Below are 18,781 nucleotides of genomic sequence, written 5' to 3' on the forward strand. Positions count from 1 at the left end.
CAAAACCAGCTCACATTTGCAGGCCACATTTCTCTTTCTTCAACACCAGATCATAACTGTCCTCTTCTGAACAATTTCATCTCATGGATTCAACTCCTACTTGTCATCCTTTTTTGCACTACTGTTTCATACCTGAAGTTTCCCAACCGAAATTTCTGAGGGTCATTATATATGCCCAATTATAATACTTTGCATTTGTTCCTGCAGAACAGTATCTTTTATTTTTTCTTAACACATTTGACGAGGTCTTGGTTTTACCGTTGACTGGTATGCAGTCTCAGGTCTGTGGAGGCTATAGGCAGAAAACAAACAAGAACTCCATAGGCAATTTGTGACTATTTAAGTTATGACAATACTCTGTAAGGAATCAATACTTAAAATTAACTGAGCTATTTAATTCAAGCTGGAATAGGACTGAAAGCTTTAAAACAGTATATACCTTGTGAAAAACAACAAAACAAACCACCTTCTAATCACAGATTTAAAGACACCATGTTATCCTGAACATTATTGATAACATTTCTAGCTGTGAGAAATAGTTCTGAATTGTAGCTAAGCCCCTATGAATCTGAAGGTCTGTGTATAGGGAGAAGAAAACCCATTCTCTATTAAGCATACTTTAAATAATTTTCTTCTTTGAGGAAGGTTTCTTTTTTCATTGGCATTTCCCCCTTCAAAATTATTAGTAGATGTATTTCTTGTCCTATTTCTACTACTATTTTCTTTACAAAACTCACCTTGCTGGCTCAACTCTTCTCCCTATTTTTAATTACAGACGAATCAAGAGTTTAGAGTCACTTTTCCTCATAAAGAATCTAACGTAATGGGGCTCATCTGCTTAGCATTTAGGCACTACAGGATGAATATGTTAAATAAAGGTAAAGGACTGAGATCTTCCTCAGATTCATACTTTAAATGAAATGCTATTTATGTGGCTATTGTAAATATCTTTGCATTGCTAACACAGGCAAAATGAACAAATTTGTCAGTAAAAGTAAAGTAGCGAGAGAAATCAGAGAGTGATGTACAAGTTATTTTTAAGAGGAAAATAAATTATGGCTCATAGAAATGCTAAGTGATACAAACATGCCAAAAGAGAGGAGGAATCTGATGAAAAATGTTAAGGCCACAAGCGAAGTCTATCAAAGGGGAAGGAAGCCTGAATCGTGATTGCTTCTCAACATAATCTGAACATCTATCTGACTTGACATTTACAAGTTATCATTTCAAATAAAACAATTCATTTCAATGCATGCAGGTGATTAGGAGTAAAGGTAAATAACTCCTAATACAGGATTACCTCTTAATTTTCATGGTTTCTTAAACACTAGTGAGTGAAATCCTGACCCTAAAGTCAATGGAAGATTTATTCTGACGTTTACAAATCATCTATTCACACTATACATTTCAACCACGCGGCTTTGCCAGCTGCTGGTAGAACTCCCTAGCCACATTTCCTATACTGTCCCCATGCCCATTTATGTCTGCCTATGCTTTGAGAAGGCTTTCTTTTAAATTATCAGGTCCCACAGTGAATAACAACAAAACTAGGACACAAATGCAATTTCTTCTTCCTGTAATAAATTAAAATTGGAAAAGATGCTAATGATACCATATAGTCTAATGAGGTTTAGTTTAATTTATCAGGTGTGGCAGGACGAAACTGTTTAAAATGTACTTTAGATTTTGCTCTCTATTGGCCATTAGGTTGCCAGTTCAGGAAGTCTAAACAGAAGATAAAAGGTATTTAAAGTAACTAATTTGCAAGCTTATCCTTGTGAACTACAGAGGAACAGCAGCCTCATGCCTCAAGAGAAATTTATACTGTTATCTTAACTGCAAAAGTATTTCCAATAAGACGAATTAACAGTATATCTCAGAAATGCACATGCATACATGTATTTTATACTCAGTTGCTTGCATAAATGTGTCCACACCACACTTTCAAACAGCAAGGAAAAGAAAACTTTTGGGATACCCTTTCCAAATCCCTACTGTTCCAATTGTGTTGCAGTTCTTCCCTTCTGAAAGTTATTGATTGCAATAAAAAAAACACAAATAAAAGGGAAAACAGTAACATAAATTGAGGCTGCTACTTAAAATCAATACTATTTGCTGTGAGACTACGTTGAGAAATATAACTTACGATTGAGTAATATTTATTGTGCAGCATACAGCTGGACTCTTTCTTAACTGGGACAATCTGTGAAAAGAAGACAGAAGGGACTATTGCTTCAGTCAATGCATTTAAACTGTGTCAATATAAAGTTAATTACTCACTTTTTCTGAAGAAAAGTTAGAAAATATAACTATATTCATGTTCAGACTGTGTGGAGATCGAATGTTAATAAAGACACCTCAGGAGCATGTTCTCTGTAGAAATTAAATAGGCAAATGCTTGATAATTTCTAGCATAAAAAAAGCAACCTATGCTGCAATACTGGGTAAAAACTATTGCAAAAAGACACTCCACCACCACAAGCCCACCAGACAAAGACTGTGTCTTCCTGTGAGCTCTGCTCCTTCCTTGTCATCTTTGCTTTTTGCTCTGGGGATTCTTGACAATCTTAGTGAAGCACATACAGAAACTATTACAAACAGCTACAATAAGTCCACTTTACAGCAGCTCCAATCATATCATAATATAAGTCTCTGCAAGTCTGATTTATGATGATGTAAGTCACATATAGGAGAGATCAGAGCAAATTTCTGTACACTGTAATACTATGCTTTCTCAGGATTTGGCCTTTGTGGTAGACAAAAAATAACATTGTGAATGCTGACAGGCAGCTGATAATTGTCTGTAAGGGAGTGACTGCAGGTGAATGTCCAAAACTGGACTTTTGCACTCTCAGGCACAAACCTGCTACTTGCTAGCTACAACCAGTGTGGGCTGGGTATAGACTTTGGTAGCAGCTGGACAAAACAAAAGTGACGCCTCCTGAATCCTCAAATTAAGCAAGTGAAAGTGTCAGGAGCAAGCAGGGTTAGACTCAGTCTGGGAAGCAAGGTAACAAATAGTCATATAAATCCTTTCCAAGGCTGCCAAATTAGGAAAATTACCCATAATCTTTCACATAAGGCCTTCTGAAATCAGGAAGTCTACTGCTGACTAAAAAGGGAAGGGAAAATGCAGAGATCTCAGCGTACCAGTCTGAACAGTTAATCCAGAAGTGTAGGCAAACACTTATAAACCAGCCTCAACTAACAAGTTGTGAAGCAATGCCTTCTTAATATTGCCTCCTAAAAATGAAATGGTGGTACTACCTCTGACTTACCTTTTGTTTCTTTTGGGCACTTTCTTAAAGTTTAATACGATCAGTTCTTCCAGATGAGAAATTCCTTGGCTAATATGCTGCTTGTTTAAAAAGTAGATGCATATTTTTTCCTGGGCTTTAGGATGCCAGACTTTGCCAAGGCTAATAGTTCAATTATACTGCATAGAAATGCAGGCAGACGTTGCTACAGTGGTGGATACTGAGGTGGTGATATTCCTCCTCATTTTCATCTAGCTCATGCAATTTCACCATCATTGCCTTTAAGCACAAAAACAGTCAAAGGATAAGGAAAACCAAATGCACTTCCCAGTTGTCATTTGACTGACAGGATCATAGAATGGTTAGGGTTGGAAAGGACCTTAAGATCATCTAGTTGCAACCCCCCCGCCATGGGCAAGAGTTTTGGCATTTTTTGCTAATTGTTCTTCATCAGTGACACTTTGACAGCTGAGATATTTCATGTATCACCCACAAAAATACAAGACCAAAAAGATGATTGTCAATATGCAACAAGATGTCTAACCAGCCTTTTAATCTACACAGACACCATAATTCAATAAACAGTACCAAAGTCTGGCATCACCCCTCTGCAAAAACTTCTTCTGACCATAGCTCTATTTAGCTTAAATTTATACACAAATAATTGATTTTAAGTCTCACACCTTGGGTCATCTCATCATGTCAATTGGAAAGAACAAGTTTTGCTAAAGACTGATTGTATAAATTTATTGAAGAATCCCTGACATTTGTATGAGTTAACAGATAAAAGAGATTACAGAGTAAGTGTGTTTAAAAAACCTGGCCTGAGCATGCCCTAGGGCAGGACAATGACAGGATAATATACTTACTGTCACTGAAAACATCTGACTAGGATGTTAATTACTTGAAACATTGTGTACTTAATTAGTCCCTTGGGTCTTCAGGCACTGGCTTTTGTCCCTATGTCTGCAAGCTAGTGCATGAACAAAGTGAACTGAACAGTTTGTCACAGCTCTAATTAACAGATTCTATACATAAACCAAGATTATGGCCCTGACAGATGACAAGTAAGCACAGACCGATCTTGTCATCTCCCAGGCTGCTTTCTTTTCCTTGGAGTTTTCCAACCAGCAGATTCTCCCTTCTGCATATTTTCAGCCTCCACAACAGCTGTGCCAAGTTTCTTTGCCATCTCAACAATGTCAAGACAAATAATTTCCCAAAATACTTCTCATATGTATCTATTGTTTTAGATATCTGATGTAGAGACAGCTGTAGTCTGCTATGTAAACACAAGGTGAAAGAGCTGATGGGCAGGTAAGGGAATGTGTCAAACTACATTACTTGGCTGGCTGCTTGCTATGGATTTGCCGTGCATCTAAAGATTTTGGTTTGTTCTGCCACTGACTGATATATGCTTTATTCATTAAAATGGGTACAAGTAGGTCAAAAGTAGGTATGTATGCAGTTGCATATGCAGAGAAGTCAATAAAAATGCTGAATATTTTTATTATTATTATTGAACTTTAACCTATTTTCAGAGTCCTAACTATGCCACCACATTTGACTTCTTCCTGTGCATGCTTTTACAAGCCACAGGATAATACAGCCTTTCTATTTGTTGATAAAATCAAAAGGTTTGCCCAGCCCCCTGGATTCCCTCTACAAACAGTGCTATTTCTGGTAACTTTCCCACAAATGGCATAAAAAGTATCTCTGTGAAAAATAACATCAAGGTATTGACTTCATTGGGGTTCTCTGTTTTCTGTTAAAATCACATTGTGTTTACCAGCAAAGAGAGGAACTTCATAACAGCTGCTCCCACAGACACTCTGCTTTCTCTCTATAGACACTTCACAATCACATATGCCATGCAGAAGAGCAACAGAAGCCCTGTGGGTCTATGCAAGGTTTTAGCTGACCTATTTGTGCTCAGTAAGCTTCCAAGGGCGAAAACAACTACACAACATTTTTTGCAGATGTACTACGTAAATTACATTATACATATAAATTAGGCCATATAATTTAGGAACTGCACTTAGTATTACTTGTATTGGTCCTGAGAGACCAACAGGATTAAACAAAGCCAACAAAAAAGACAAATGATAAATTAAACAAAAAATGAGAAATGTTCTATGGAGGTAGAAGATAGCATGTTTGTAATCTTTTATCAGAACAAGCATTGTGCTTCCAGGCTGAACAATTTATTGCTGTGGTCCCCCTAGGAAAATCTTGATTTTGAATTATGGGAAGATGAAAATACTATTCAGAGACTGCCTAATGTAAAAAGCAATGAGACAAGTCATATCACAAAAGAGAAGAATTTCAGAATGTATTTAGTAAAAGAAAAATCAATTAAGCCAATGTTCCTTCTGAGCATTTGTCTAGTCTTTGAAAAGAGTAAACCTTTCTTTGTTTTTAATTCATGCTTGTGTCTGGATGTGATTAACAGAGCTGAAGAAAGGAGAAGAAATCCACAAAGTACTGTAATCTTACATCAAATACTGAAACCTATTGTTTTAAACCAAAATGTTACAGAATGTCAGTTCTGTTAGTTTTGGGGGTTTTAAGGTCTTCTCAAAACTATTTGTCTTTGATCTGATAGTTGGTGGCTAGTAGTTAGGCCCCAAATCCTCTTTTCTCAAGCTGGCTAAAAGAAAAGTTTTAAAATACAAATTCACTTTTCTCTCAAAACCTCAATGTTCATGAAGCGTATTTACAAAAAGAAAAAAATTAAAAGAAACTTTTCTTGAGGGGTGTTAAATATGACTACTACTAAGTCTTCCCTTCTCTGGGAACCAATTCATTCAGCCTTTCATTCTGCCACAGGGCAATGTATAAAGATACCTCATATCCTAAAAAGGTCGGTTAGAAACTGCCTGTGACCAAGATTCTTGCTGTTCTGAGTTTTCACTCTTCAGAGCATCATCAGGGAACCAAAGAGTTGTGTGTTATTGGCTCATTTTCCACATTTTTTGGGAGCATCCAAGTCCAGCTCTTTTGCAGAACAGCTCAGCCTCTCAAGGACTGTAGCAAAGACAGCCTGAGGGATTGTTGTACTGAAAAGCTAGCACATACTCAGCTTTCCAGTGAGTTCCTCAAAGCCTTAAGGCACTTCAAATTCCAACCTCAACCTTCTGCCATGCAGTAGCAAGTGAACACTCCCTGAAACCACGCTCAGCAGGAAAGGTCTCTTGCTCTTTGGTGCCTGTACCAAGGGGAAATCTTAACCACCTCTTGGTTAAAATACTTTTCAGTATTTTCCTGTTTTCAAAAGGGCTCAATTTGGGGTTAGAAGGTTAGAAGGAAGAAAAAATGTTACCACCATCAGTAAACAGTAATTCATCTTTTATAACCTTAAAAAACGATCAGGGAATGTTTATCCTCTCTTTTCTGGAGTCGAAGGATGGTGACAGGTTTACTGCTGCTGTTATTATTATACACCACCATCCACCCCAGAGGAAAACAAAGTCAATTCTGTTCATTGTTTTCCTTCCTAGTTTTGTCTTTTCCCTTAAAGTGCAAATTAAGCTATTCAAAGGTTGAATATAATGAGGTCTTGTTCTCTGCTACCTGAAGCGAATAATCACCACTTCTTGGAAGTCTTTCACTGACCAAGGTTTTGTTGCTATGGTGACTTCTGCTGCCATTTACTTTGGTGTTTACAGTATGACAGGGTGTCAAAAGCTTTTTTAGAAAACAAACAGAAAACCAAACCACCAAGAAATCCACCCATTCTCTCACCTTCCTAAAGGAGGTTTCTGCTACTCTCTCTTCCCCTCACCTCCTGCTTTATGGGCGACTTTTAAAGGAGGAAAATGCTGTTCTTGGTTCCACAATAACCCATCTATAGCAGGAAAAAGCTTTTTTAGGTTGACAAAACATGAGCATCTTCATCCACACTCCAGCCATTTACATCAGGCTTTTTCTAATGCAGAACAAGCCTCTTCCAGGGCATAGGTGCCCGTGGTAGCAGCAGGGACCTGCAAACCCCGAGGGGCTGGTGCAGCAAAGAAAGGGCAGGCATTTGCACTCTTAGAGAGGAAAATAAGGGAATGAAAAGAGCTTCATTAAGGAGGGGGTGTTTGAATAATCCAGACACAGGCACCCTGAGTTCATCTGCTGTGAATATAGCTGTGTACTGATAGGGGGACATCGGTCTGACATCAGTTTTGGCAGAAGTAGTGTGGTGGGTCAGGATCATCCTTTGGTTTCTCCTTGATACAGCAAGTGCCACGAGGCTTCTCAGTGTAACAATTTTTATAATAACAGTGGGGAGTTTCCCTGAAAAAAAAAAAAAGTCATGCCTGTTTGCACAGATTTTACTAGAGAAATTCCAAACTAATCCTTATACTCTTAAGGAGAAAATCCCTCTCCATTCTGAAAACCTGATGGAGGGTTATTAGATGTTTTCATAGATTTCAAAGTGACTGATGAAGAAATAGGAAACAAAGGATTAGAGGAGAGATTATTGTCAGAGGGGGGAGAGGTTAATGGCGAGTTCAGATACCAAGGCACCCTGCATTAGAATATTTATTAATAACTTGATGGAGAAAATGAGATGCAAGTGGCAGACTGCAGGGAAAAGTAGAGGTGCTTTCACCTGAGAGGCCACAGATGAAAGTAAAAAAAAAATAAATAAATAAAGTTTTTGAAGTGATTATACTGAAGGATTTAATATTGTTGAGGAATATAATGGAAATTGATGAACCCCACCCTTTGAACTACCAAATCACATGGAGTTTTGAGGTTTTGTCCTTTTGGAAATTACTTCTAGTTTATTACATTACTGAAGTACTCTATAGACATGATCACATAACATCGTTCAGGTTAAATATGCCTGCAGCTTCCCTCTGTCCACTGACCTGGCAGCCAGGATTGCCCAAGTCATCTTCATGGACTACTTCTGCTCCTGTGGTGAACTCATCAGGAACAGATATCTGGACACTTCTGGTAGCTATGCTGTCTGTGCAGGTGCAATAAGTTGTGCCAGATGGGTGGTGACAAACAGCTGAGGGGAAGTAATATTTTTTGCCAGAACAGTTATATGTGAAATGGGATACCTGATCACACTCTAGCCAGCAAATTGTACTCAACAGTTCCATGGCAGGGAGGAGACTACATGATTATTTCTGATTAGGATCCACATGTAGTGCTGCGCTGGCAGAAGCAGGGACCCCATCTGATCACGTCTGTTGTTCTCACCTTCAATGCAGCACTGTGACTGCCCAGCTATTCTGGACTGCTACTATTTTAAACCCACCCCTTTTTTTTTTTTTTTATGAAACAAATACAGGGTGCAAAACACAAGAGGAGAAGTCCCTTTGTCAGATATTACTATACAGAGAACACCTAAATTTTAATACAGGTCCTAAATATTTATCTGAAAGGCTGAAGGCACTAGTGAGGTGTGGAGTGTTGGTTGCAACTCTTCAGTTATAGGTTCTTATAGCAGATGAGGCAGATCTGATAAAGAATGAAACCAAATTATAAACAAATAATCACAAAGTGACATCTTTCAGAAGATGCACTCCTTATCTAGCCTTACCAAGAAATAGAAGTTCTGGGTTGATACTTTATAAAACTTAACTTACACATCTTTCCTAAAACACTGGCTTTAGTCCATCCCAAAACAGTCTTGTGTTTTGGAAAGAAGTCACTGAAAGGGAGTTTCAACTATTGTATATTTATTTTTTATGGTTAATTTTCATTTAAAGCTTCTAAACCCCCTCTATTTATACAGGTTTGTCAGGAGAGTACTCCTAGAAGTCAAAATTTATGGGTTCATGGTTTGATTACTCTAGAGAGTAATCCGAGTTTTTTTGTGGGTAATTTGTTATAAGTGATTACACAACTGAGCTCACATATTGAAATGAAGATTAAATGCTTATAGGATTTCAACTAAGATCTTGGCTCCTAAAGTTAATAATCTACAAGACTATGCAGAGATTAAGGAAAGCAAGAATCTGTCTTCTGAAGAAAGCACTGTATTTAAAGTACTTGCTTTCAAAAGAGGCTCTATTCTCTTTGTCATTGTGACTTTCAAATTATAATCCTTAGAACAACCTGAGAATCCACAGAGATTTTTAAGGGAGCTGAAAACAGCAACTGTTAAAGTGGTTTATACTTTGCAGTCAATTTGCCCTACTGAGCCTGCTATTGCATTTCTTAGGATTTCACAGATCAATAAAGATTGAAAATCATTGGTTCAGCAGAAGAGCCTTAAATAAACAGCACAAATAGGAAAAAATAAATAAATCAAAGTTCCACACATTCCCTCTTTCAATTCCCTCAATTTGTTACGTATTACCCCAAAAGTATTCTTTAGGGGCAGGGTCAGTAAATAAAATAACTGCACTAATAATATATAATAATAGTTATTTAAGTTTCATTTCTCTTAAGGCAAAAGTCATTGGAGAATTGTTATTAATGTTGAGGCAACAATGCCCTCCTTAATAATCAGGAGATGCTTTTTAGAGAAGACACATTTCCAGTTGTCTCAGCTGTATTTGTTCCTCCTCATTGTTTTAAGGAAAAAAGAAATTCACAATTTCAAGTGAAAATCATTAAATGGTAAACTATGGTAACAGTAATTTTAACATTTTCTACAGCATTAGGAAGGAGCAGCAAAATCATTTATGCTTCTAATTAATACTTACCTATTCCTTTTACACTTTCAAATAAAAGGCTGCTCACATTGAGGCCATGGTGTAGGTATTACTAGGACAAAGCTATGTGAGCTTTTTGAGGAATGATCTAGAAAAGCTGGCTTAAGAAAGTCAGAAATAAAAAGATGGAAAGGAAGTTACCTGGCCCATGCAGTGACACAGTGTCTCAGCACACTCCCTCCTGGTTTCATTTAATAACATTGAAATGTGCAGTATTAAAATCAGTTATGCTTTCTGAGGCATTCAGTGCTTTTTTTAAAAATTTCTTTGTACCATGCCCTATTTCAGATCGCTTTAAAGTTTCCTTATTGGTTCCTTTTCTACCCTTCGTTATTCCTTCCCTTTCTTTCCAGCATATTCCTGTACAAGTGTGCTGCTTGTAGCTGTATGGTACTATTTGGTAAGAGCAGACCCAGCTTAAGAAGTTAGCACCTCTCAAACCTGGGGGCAGTGTCCTGTACATGTTGTCTCAGCTGGTACCACATCAGTCTGATAGTTCATGTGGTTGTGCTCTTCACCAGATCTGTGAAATCACAGAATCATAGAATAGTTTGGGTTGGAAGGGACCTTAAAAGCTCATCTAGTCCAACCCCTTCTACAATGACCTGGGACATCTTCAACTAGACCACGTTGCCCAGAATCACATCCAAACTGGCCTTGAATGTCTCTAGGGATGGCGCATCCACCACCATTCTGAGCGACCATTTTCAGTGTTTTATCACTCTCGTGCAAAAAATTTCTGCCCTAAATCTAGTCTGAATTTACCATCTTTTAATTGAAAACCATTGCCTTTTAGCAACAGGGCCTGCTAAAATGTCTCTCCCCATCTTTCTTATAGGCCTTCTTCAGGCACTGGAAGGGTGCCATAAGGTCTCCCCAGAGTCTTCTCCAGGCTGAACAACCCCGACTCTCTCAGCCTTTCCTCATAGGAGAGGTGGTCCATCCCTCTGAACTTTTTTGTGGCCCTTCTCTGGACCCCGCAAACAGGTCCATGTCTTTCCTGTACTAAGGACACCATCTTAAATCCCTCTTCCCTCTCTGCCATATATAGCAAGCACAGTCCTCTGCAGAAATCCACTTGAGACGGAGGTAAAGCAAACAGTGTTGACAATGGCAGTAGTAGCCTTTGACAGAAAGTGCAAGGACAGGTGGCTTGCAAGGTGATGGGATTTGTGCAGCAATAGGATAAAAATGTGGAAACACAGATCAAAACCTACTGTTGGATGACAAACCAGTTCAAAATGCTGACTATTGTCTCAATTCCTCCTTGACAGTCTGAGCCTAGGAAAGAGAGACAGACAAGATGGAGGGACCAACAAGAAGATTTTGCCAGCATGGCTGGGACTGGTAAGAGCACAAGAAAAATCAACCAACCAGGTACTGCAAAGTGATGTGACTTTGGAGGTAGGAGGCACACAGGGAGGGAAAATAGCGAATGCACTGTTACTGGCACGAAGAGTCATCAAGAACAATACTGTGTTTGTGCTATTTCTGTTACTGGTATTATCAAAGTTTAAATTTGCCAGACAAAGAATTGTTGTTTGCTGTTTGTTTTAAAAGAGGTATTTAAACATCAAATTCTGTATGTCTTTTTTTCTTCTTTTATTTTTATTTTTTTCCTGGGGTCCCTAGCCCCTTTTCACAGTATTTTAGACCCAGAGTTACAGCCTTCTTTCAATGTGGTAAACCAACCACCTCTGCATCTCCTGAGAAGTCTTTGTCAACTGCCCATATAATGCTAATCATCAGTCTCCTTGTTATTCCTCACATTATAAACTATTGGCTTCAGCCATATGACAAAAACAAACATTTGTTTTTACCCTTTTGTTGTGGCAGTGGAGAGGGAAACTCTTTGAAAACATTGTGAAGAGTAATTAAGGGGAGACAGAAATAAAAGCCAATATCCATCTTTTCACTCTACTGCATTAAATGACAGAAATAGAGGAATATATATAAAAAACATTTCAAATTTTGAATTTCTATGTTTTCAGGAATGAAAGCAGAACATCCTTTCAATCAATGCAAATGCCCCATCTGTTCTGGAACATCCTTTAGAAAAAGGAAAGTATTTCAAACAACCACTTCTTTCTCATGTAAAATAAGGTTTTCTAGCACTTTCATTGTAAAGGCTGTGGTGTTCAGTTCAGTGCCAGAATCACAATTTTACAAGTTACAAGCAAACAAGGTGCCAGCCCCAGTGCCAGGTAGCACCTAAGTGGCCAAGGCAGGAACTGAACCAATGTCTTACTAACACAGTGAGTTTCCTGGATCTCTGAGCAGGTCTTACCTGATTATCCTGCCTCTTTCTCTGTTTCTATGTAGAACAAAAGAAGTGAGAAAAGGATCCAACTACAACAGTGCCTATGGTTTCATCTTGGGCTGTGCTTGTGATCTACTAAGCAGGTGGGCTGAAGGGGTTACTGTCTTAGAAACAAGGGAATGCTCTGCAGCAGCCATTAATTAGCACAACCCTTATTTCTGAATTGCTAAAAAGCACAAAGTGAAATATTGGCAACAGCAATGTAATGGGTGCTTACCATGAGCTGCTTTATTAAGTAAGCATCCAAAGGTAAACCTTAAGTTTGTACAGGAGATAGCTACCAGATATCTATTAAGAAAATTTATAAACATGTGGAATGAGGAAATACTATTCCAAGATTAAGGAAATAATATTTGAAAATACTCATTTCCTGTAAAGGATAATTTTCTTCTGTAAGACAGGTTTTAGAACTCACAAAGCACAGTAAGTTTATGATCGTGTTGTTGTAGAAAGAATATATCTAGAAGGTAATAAAATTATCATGAACAAAACAAAATAATTCGTTTGACCTAAAATATCAGTGAGGGCTTCACTAAGCTTTTTCTTGAGCATCTTTAATTATCCCAACAGTCACGTTGCTGTTCTCTAATGGTGCATACTCTTAAAACAGTATGTTTTAGAATCAAGTAAAAACCATTTGACAAGTACATGTCACCGGGAACATTAAACTCTTGCCATGTAGTTTAAAATTATGTGTTTCAGTGCCAGCTAAAGACATTCTAAATTTATAAATTCGATCTGGGAACTTAGAAATGGAAACTATAATAAAGACTTGTCACTGGCAGACAGAGAGGAGTCTCCAGATTATCTCCTAGCTCCATTCACATGATGAGAATCACAGAATCACAGAGATTGAAAGGCACTTCTACTCTACCCCTCCACTCAAAGCAGGGCCAGCTAGAGCAGGCTGCTCAGGACCATGTCCGTTTGGTTTGGAGTATCTCCAAGAAGGAGACTGAACAATCTCTCTAGGCAACCTGTGCCAGTGTTTGAGCACTGTCATAGTAAAAAGCTTCTTAGGTTCAGGCAGAACCTCCTATGCTTCAGTTTGTGCCCATTGCCTCTTGTCCTGTTACTGGGCTCCACTAAGAATTTGTCTTAGTCTTGGCTTTGTCTTCTCTATTCCAACCCATCAGATATGTACACACATTAGTAAGATCTATCTGGGTCTCCTCCAAGTTGAGTAGTTCTGCTCTTTCAGTCTCTTCTTGTATGACAGCAGCTATAGTCCCTTTGCTGTTTTTTTTTTCGCCCTGTGATGGACTTGGTCCAGCATGTCTACATTTCTCTTGTACTGGGGAACCCAGAACTGGATACAGCCCTCCAGATGTGTTGAACCAGGGCTAAGTAAAGGGGAAACATCACCTCCTCAACCTGCTGTCAATACTCTGCCCAAAGCAGTTCAGGAGGTGGATGGGTTTCTTTGCCGTCAGTGCACACTGCTAGCTCCTAATCAACCTGTAGTCCCTCAAGAGTCGCAGGTCCTTCCCTGCAGAACTGCTTTCCAGCTGGGTGGCTCCTTGCATGAAGTAGTGCATGGGATCATTTGTTCCCAACTGCAGGTTTGTATTTCACTTTGCTGAACTTTTGGACACTCTTGTTAGCACGTTTCTTCAGCCTGCTGAGGTTACTTTATACAGCACCCCGTCTGGTGTGACAAGAACTTCTTCTAGTTTTGTAACATATGAGGGTGCGTGTGTCAACATCAGTTTCAAGCTCACTGAGGGTGCACTCTGTCCTGTCACCCAGGTAAATAGCAGAGATATTAAACAGCATTTGCCCCAGTATCAAACACCAGGGCACAGCAGTAGCAACTTGTCTGCAACTGGACTTAGTGCCATTGACTGTAAACCCTTCAGCCTGGCACTTCGGCCAGTTTTCTGTCCACCTCACTGCCCATATTTCAGCAGTTTTTCTATGAGGGTCTTATTGGACACATAGTTGAAAGCCTTACTAAATTCAAGATAAGCAACATTTACAACAATCTCTTTATCAGCCTATCTGGTCATTTCACAGTAGGTTGTCAGATTGGTCAGGCGCAATTGCTCCTTTGTAAACTGATGTTGACTACTCCACATCACTTTCTCATGCTTCATATACTTTGAAATGGTTTAGAAGATTGTTTTTTCACCTTCCCAGTGACTGAGGTAAGGTCACTGTCACCTTGATTTTCCATCAAAAGTGAACATTATTAAACTCTGAACTAGCAGGAGCCAATTCCTGCTAGTAGAGCTAGCATTTTATGTAGAGCTCTTGCATTTTATGATCTTAGTACCTATAAAAAGGAATAAAGGGGTATCTGTTGATCCCTCTTCTGGTATTTACTAACCCAGATCTCCCATTACCCAAATCTTTTGAAATTCCTCTGGAAAACAGCGTGTGTTCCTCAGCAGTATACCAGGAATCCATGGTCCTTAATTATTCCAAAATGCATTTCTTTCATCTAAGTTCAAACTCCCACTTCTTTCTGTCATACTGCTCTACTCCTTCTTTATCCTACTCCCCACCAATCCAAGAGTACAGCCCAAAGATCCTCAGTATCCTCTGCCCTAGATTACCCCAATATTTCCAGTCCTTCAGCTACAGAATGGAACTCATTCATGCCCCCATTATTTCTGCTAAAAATGCTGAAATATGGCTAGAAAAAAAATTATATTGACTCAGAAACCAAAATACGGCAAATCAATAAACCAAGCACTCAAATAAAGCTCTAGTCAACTTCCCGTTGGGATTGAGGGCCCAAATGATCGTACTTCAAAACAAAATATATATGACACTAGGCTCTGCTCTGAACATCTGTAGCACCACAGCTGCTCTCAAACAGCAGTTAGACAGCAGGCTAGATGAACATAGTCCTAAAGAATGAAAGATAATAATCAGTAGAATGAGTTCTACTCAACAAGTGTGCAACAAGTGCATCACAAATATATCACAATTGATCACAAGGGAAGACTCAGGAATATCTCTCCATAAATCTTCCAACAACTAATAATTTCTTTACTGCTATTGCCAAGTTACACACAGTTCAGCATCAGTTCTCTGGAAAACTGTTCATAGTGACTGCCTAATCTTTGACCAACCCATGTGCTACTCTCTGTCACTGTCACGGCCTCATCCTGTTGTATTAGTTCTGTGAAAACAAGCCCCGAGGTGTATTTATGGGAGTGCTGACCCGAGGATCTTAAATGAAGATGTTTTAATAGTAAGCAGAGCAAGTAACGTATAACTTTGCTAATGAATATTTTTAATGTCTTCCAAGGACAGAGTATCACGTGTTCTCAATTGTAGGATTTATGATTTTCAGAGAGCTACTATTATTGTCTCAGCTTAACCAAGCCTTTGCTTCCAAAGCAATACCACTAAGCAGATGGCTTGAAGCCCTGCTTGACATCCTAATCTGAAGCAAAGCTGTTAACTCATGCACACATAGCAATAACTTTTTGTGTTGTATCTGTACTGAAAAATCCTTTCTCCTCAAAGAATTTACAGCCGTAGGTCAGCCATGTACATTTTATCAAGGGAATGCTACTTCTAAAGTACTACCAAGGGAAAAGAATATTTAGGAGTCTGTCCAGTGTATTTGCGTTGGCTTTTTAAATTTAAAGCAAGTATGAGAATTTTTTCTTACAACATTTTAATTTTTTACTCCTGTAGAAACTAAGGTAAGTCACTGCACTCAGCTAGGAGCAGCATTCAAATTCTCCCTCTTTAATGAAATGGGAGACATTCATCAACTTTAAATTTTGCAATGACATTCAGCTCTTTCAGGCCATCTTTAGGAAATGAGTGCCTAGAGTGAGAGTAAAGAAATTCATGTAGAAGCTAAACATGCAGCTACTAAGGGGCCTGTCTCACAGGCATTTGACAGGAGCATAAAATTACAGTAGAATTGAATGTTAAAATATATTTCTATTTCCACATACAGTTTATAGCATACAATGATATGACTCTTGGGCACGAATTTGCACTTATTAGTGGAAAGATATTGTGGGTAGCCTGCTTTTAGTTTTATCATAGAATAATTAATGTGTCAGCAGCACTTATATACAAACCTGTAGAGTAGAAGCACTATGGCTTTATTGCTGTCTTACCTCAGAATAGTTATCAGCCTATGATCAATGTTCTTAGATATTCTGCAGCAAACTTACAGTGCCCTTTCTCACTAAACTATGCACCATAGTAGTTTACCATCAATAAAATCACAGGCTTGAAGGGGGTGTTGTTTTTTAAAATTGTGTAATCTGAGTAATTTAAAAGTTGTAATTTGGAAGATTTCTTAGTATCTTTTATATTCTATATTGTTTCTAGAATATACTATTAATTGAGTATACCTACCTGTAAAATATAACAATATGTGTTATATCCACAGGGTTGCATGACATGCAATGTGCTGTAAAATCCATATACTAAATTAAAAATTAAAATTACCAGTTAACATAATTAAGATAATCTCATTAATACTTCATGACCCAGTGAATAGTTTCAGGCATTCTGCTATTTAGTTCAGAATTCAGTAAAACACCTCAGTCATTTATCAAGTCATGATATAAAGCAGACTTGAAATATTTTTCATAACAGACACTCATCTGGCTTCTTTATGCTTCCTACAGAATGTTATGATAATAACTTCTGAGATAGTATTTTGAGAGTGGTATAAAAATAGATGTTAAATACTCCTATTAATCATGATCTCTAACAACACACAAATGGTAGCAGAAGTCCATAGATTACTATTTCTCACATGAATTCCAGTTTCAGAATCACAGCTCCAGCTCTCTCTTTTCTACTGTCTTGCTATTTTCTTGCTTAGGACAGCTCTAGTTTCATTACTGAAACTCTCTCAATTACAAGGAAACAGCTTAGTTCAATATTTCTTGATCTTGCTGGTATCAGAATAGAATAGGTTTCCTTTATGGTTTTCCAAAACTTTCCTGTATTGTGTATGATTGATAGTTTTCCCCAGACTGGCTGTATTTCACCCGTACTTTCCTCTGCTGGTGTCAAAGTGCCTTCGAGTCTCTCAGGATTCTGTGAATCTTAATGATAGCAGAGTTTCAATAACTGTAGTAAATTCTCATTTTCCTCATTTTTCTTTTTTTTTTATTTTTTATTTTTTTATTCAATGGCACACAAGAACAGTAGAGAAAAAAAAAAGGTAAATCCGAGTTACGTTTGTGGGAATTAAAGAGCAGTTGTACTCTGAGATGGGTCTCTGTGAAATCGGTACTTTGTAGTATCATGTTACAGTGTCTCAGTGATTTCAGCCCTGGCAAGCAATCACAGGTCTTGTTCCCTCTTGTTTTTAGGCCATTACTGGCAATGACCGGTAATACAGAGTGTCATTCAGACCTGTTAATCCTTTTGTTGATGAGGTTGAACTTGCATCATTAGTTTTAATGGGTGCCCCACACCAGTGGAAATAGGGAGGAGCTGAAAGGGTTGGTAGCATATAGAAACCAGCACTGGTTTGAATATCAATATTCTACCCCTGAATCCACACCTGCATAAACTGAACTCTTTGAAAAATACAGTAGGAACCAGTTTAACCTCATGAAAGATGCCCTAGCTCTGGTGGGAAAGTGCTGTCCCTGCCAGCACAAATTTCCCTCCTGTGCTGAACGGACGTTGACTAAAACACCTAGTGTAAAATGCAAGTCACATTCAATGTGCTTCTACATCTAGAAAAAAAGGCAAATAATTAATAACATTCCTTTTGACTTTCTCTACCCATCCCTTCAGTGAAATGCAAAGGCATTAAGTTGATAGGTCCCTTTCTACCTGCTTTTGCTCAGCTTGAGATATGTTCATGACATGAAAAGAAGCCAGCAGGGACAAATAGTTTGAAAACAGAAGGTCTAGATTTTTTTTTAGATGGTGGGAGTTGCATTGCCTTCCCATCTTTACTTTTCTGATCAGAAATGTCATTTAAAATTCCTAAGTACCAGCTGGTTTCTACTCCATCTCATAAAATGATGGCTTTGTTTTAGTATCTGTTTTCCTGGGGTGCAAAAGAACATTCGCACTTGGACAGTAAAAAAAAAACTTACTATTTTTATCTAGACTGATATTTAAGTCTTCACTTCTACTTATTTGTATTGTACAGAGAGTTAGAATAAATTCAGACCAACAGCTAAAGCATCAATGTGTTATCAGCATTATTCCCAGACTAAAGCCAAAACACAGGACTGCACCAGCTACTAGGAAGAAAAATAACTCTATTCCAGAAGAAACCAGAACATTCACCAGAATGGCAACACCAATAACAGAAGGTTGTGTAGAAAGTCCCATCTTTTATTTTACCTTTTTACGTGTCTTTCATTGTGCAGAAGGTAATTTTTTTTATTTTGCAATCCAACTGAACTCGGTACACTACAGAGCTATCTTGCCATAGTGTCTTGCCATAAGTCTGCTCTGGAGACTGCTTGCAAATTGTCAAGTTAAGTCAGAAAAATATGTGAAAAAAGGCCCTAGTGCTAGAAATTCTGAGATCCTCCAGAAATATTTCTCCTCTCTGAAATATTCACCTTACAGTGTTT

This window comes from Pezoporus occidentalis, unplaced genomic scaffold, assembly GCF_034315485.1.
Source record: "Pezoporus occidentalis ecotype Australia unplaced genomic scaffold, CSIRO_AGI_Poc_V1 ctg44, whole genome shotgun sequence".
In the NCBI taxonomy this organism is placed as follows: Eukaryota; Metazoa; Chordata; class Aves; order Psittaciformes; family Psittacidae; genus Pezoporus; species Pezoporus occidentalis.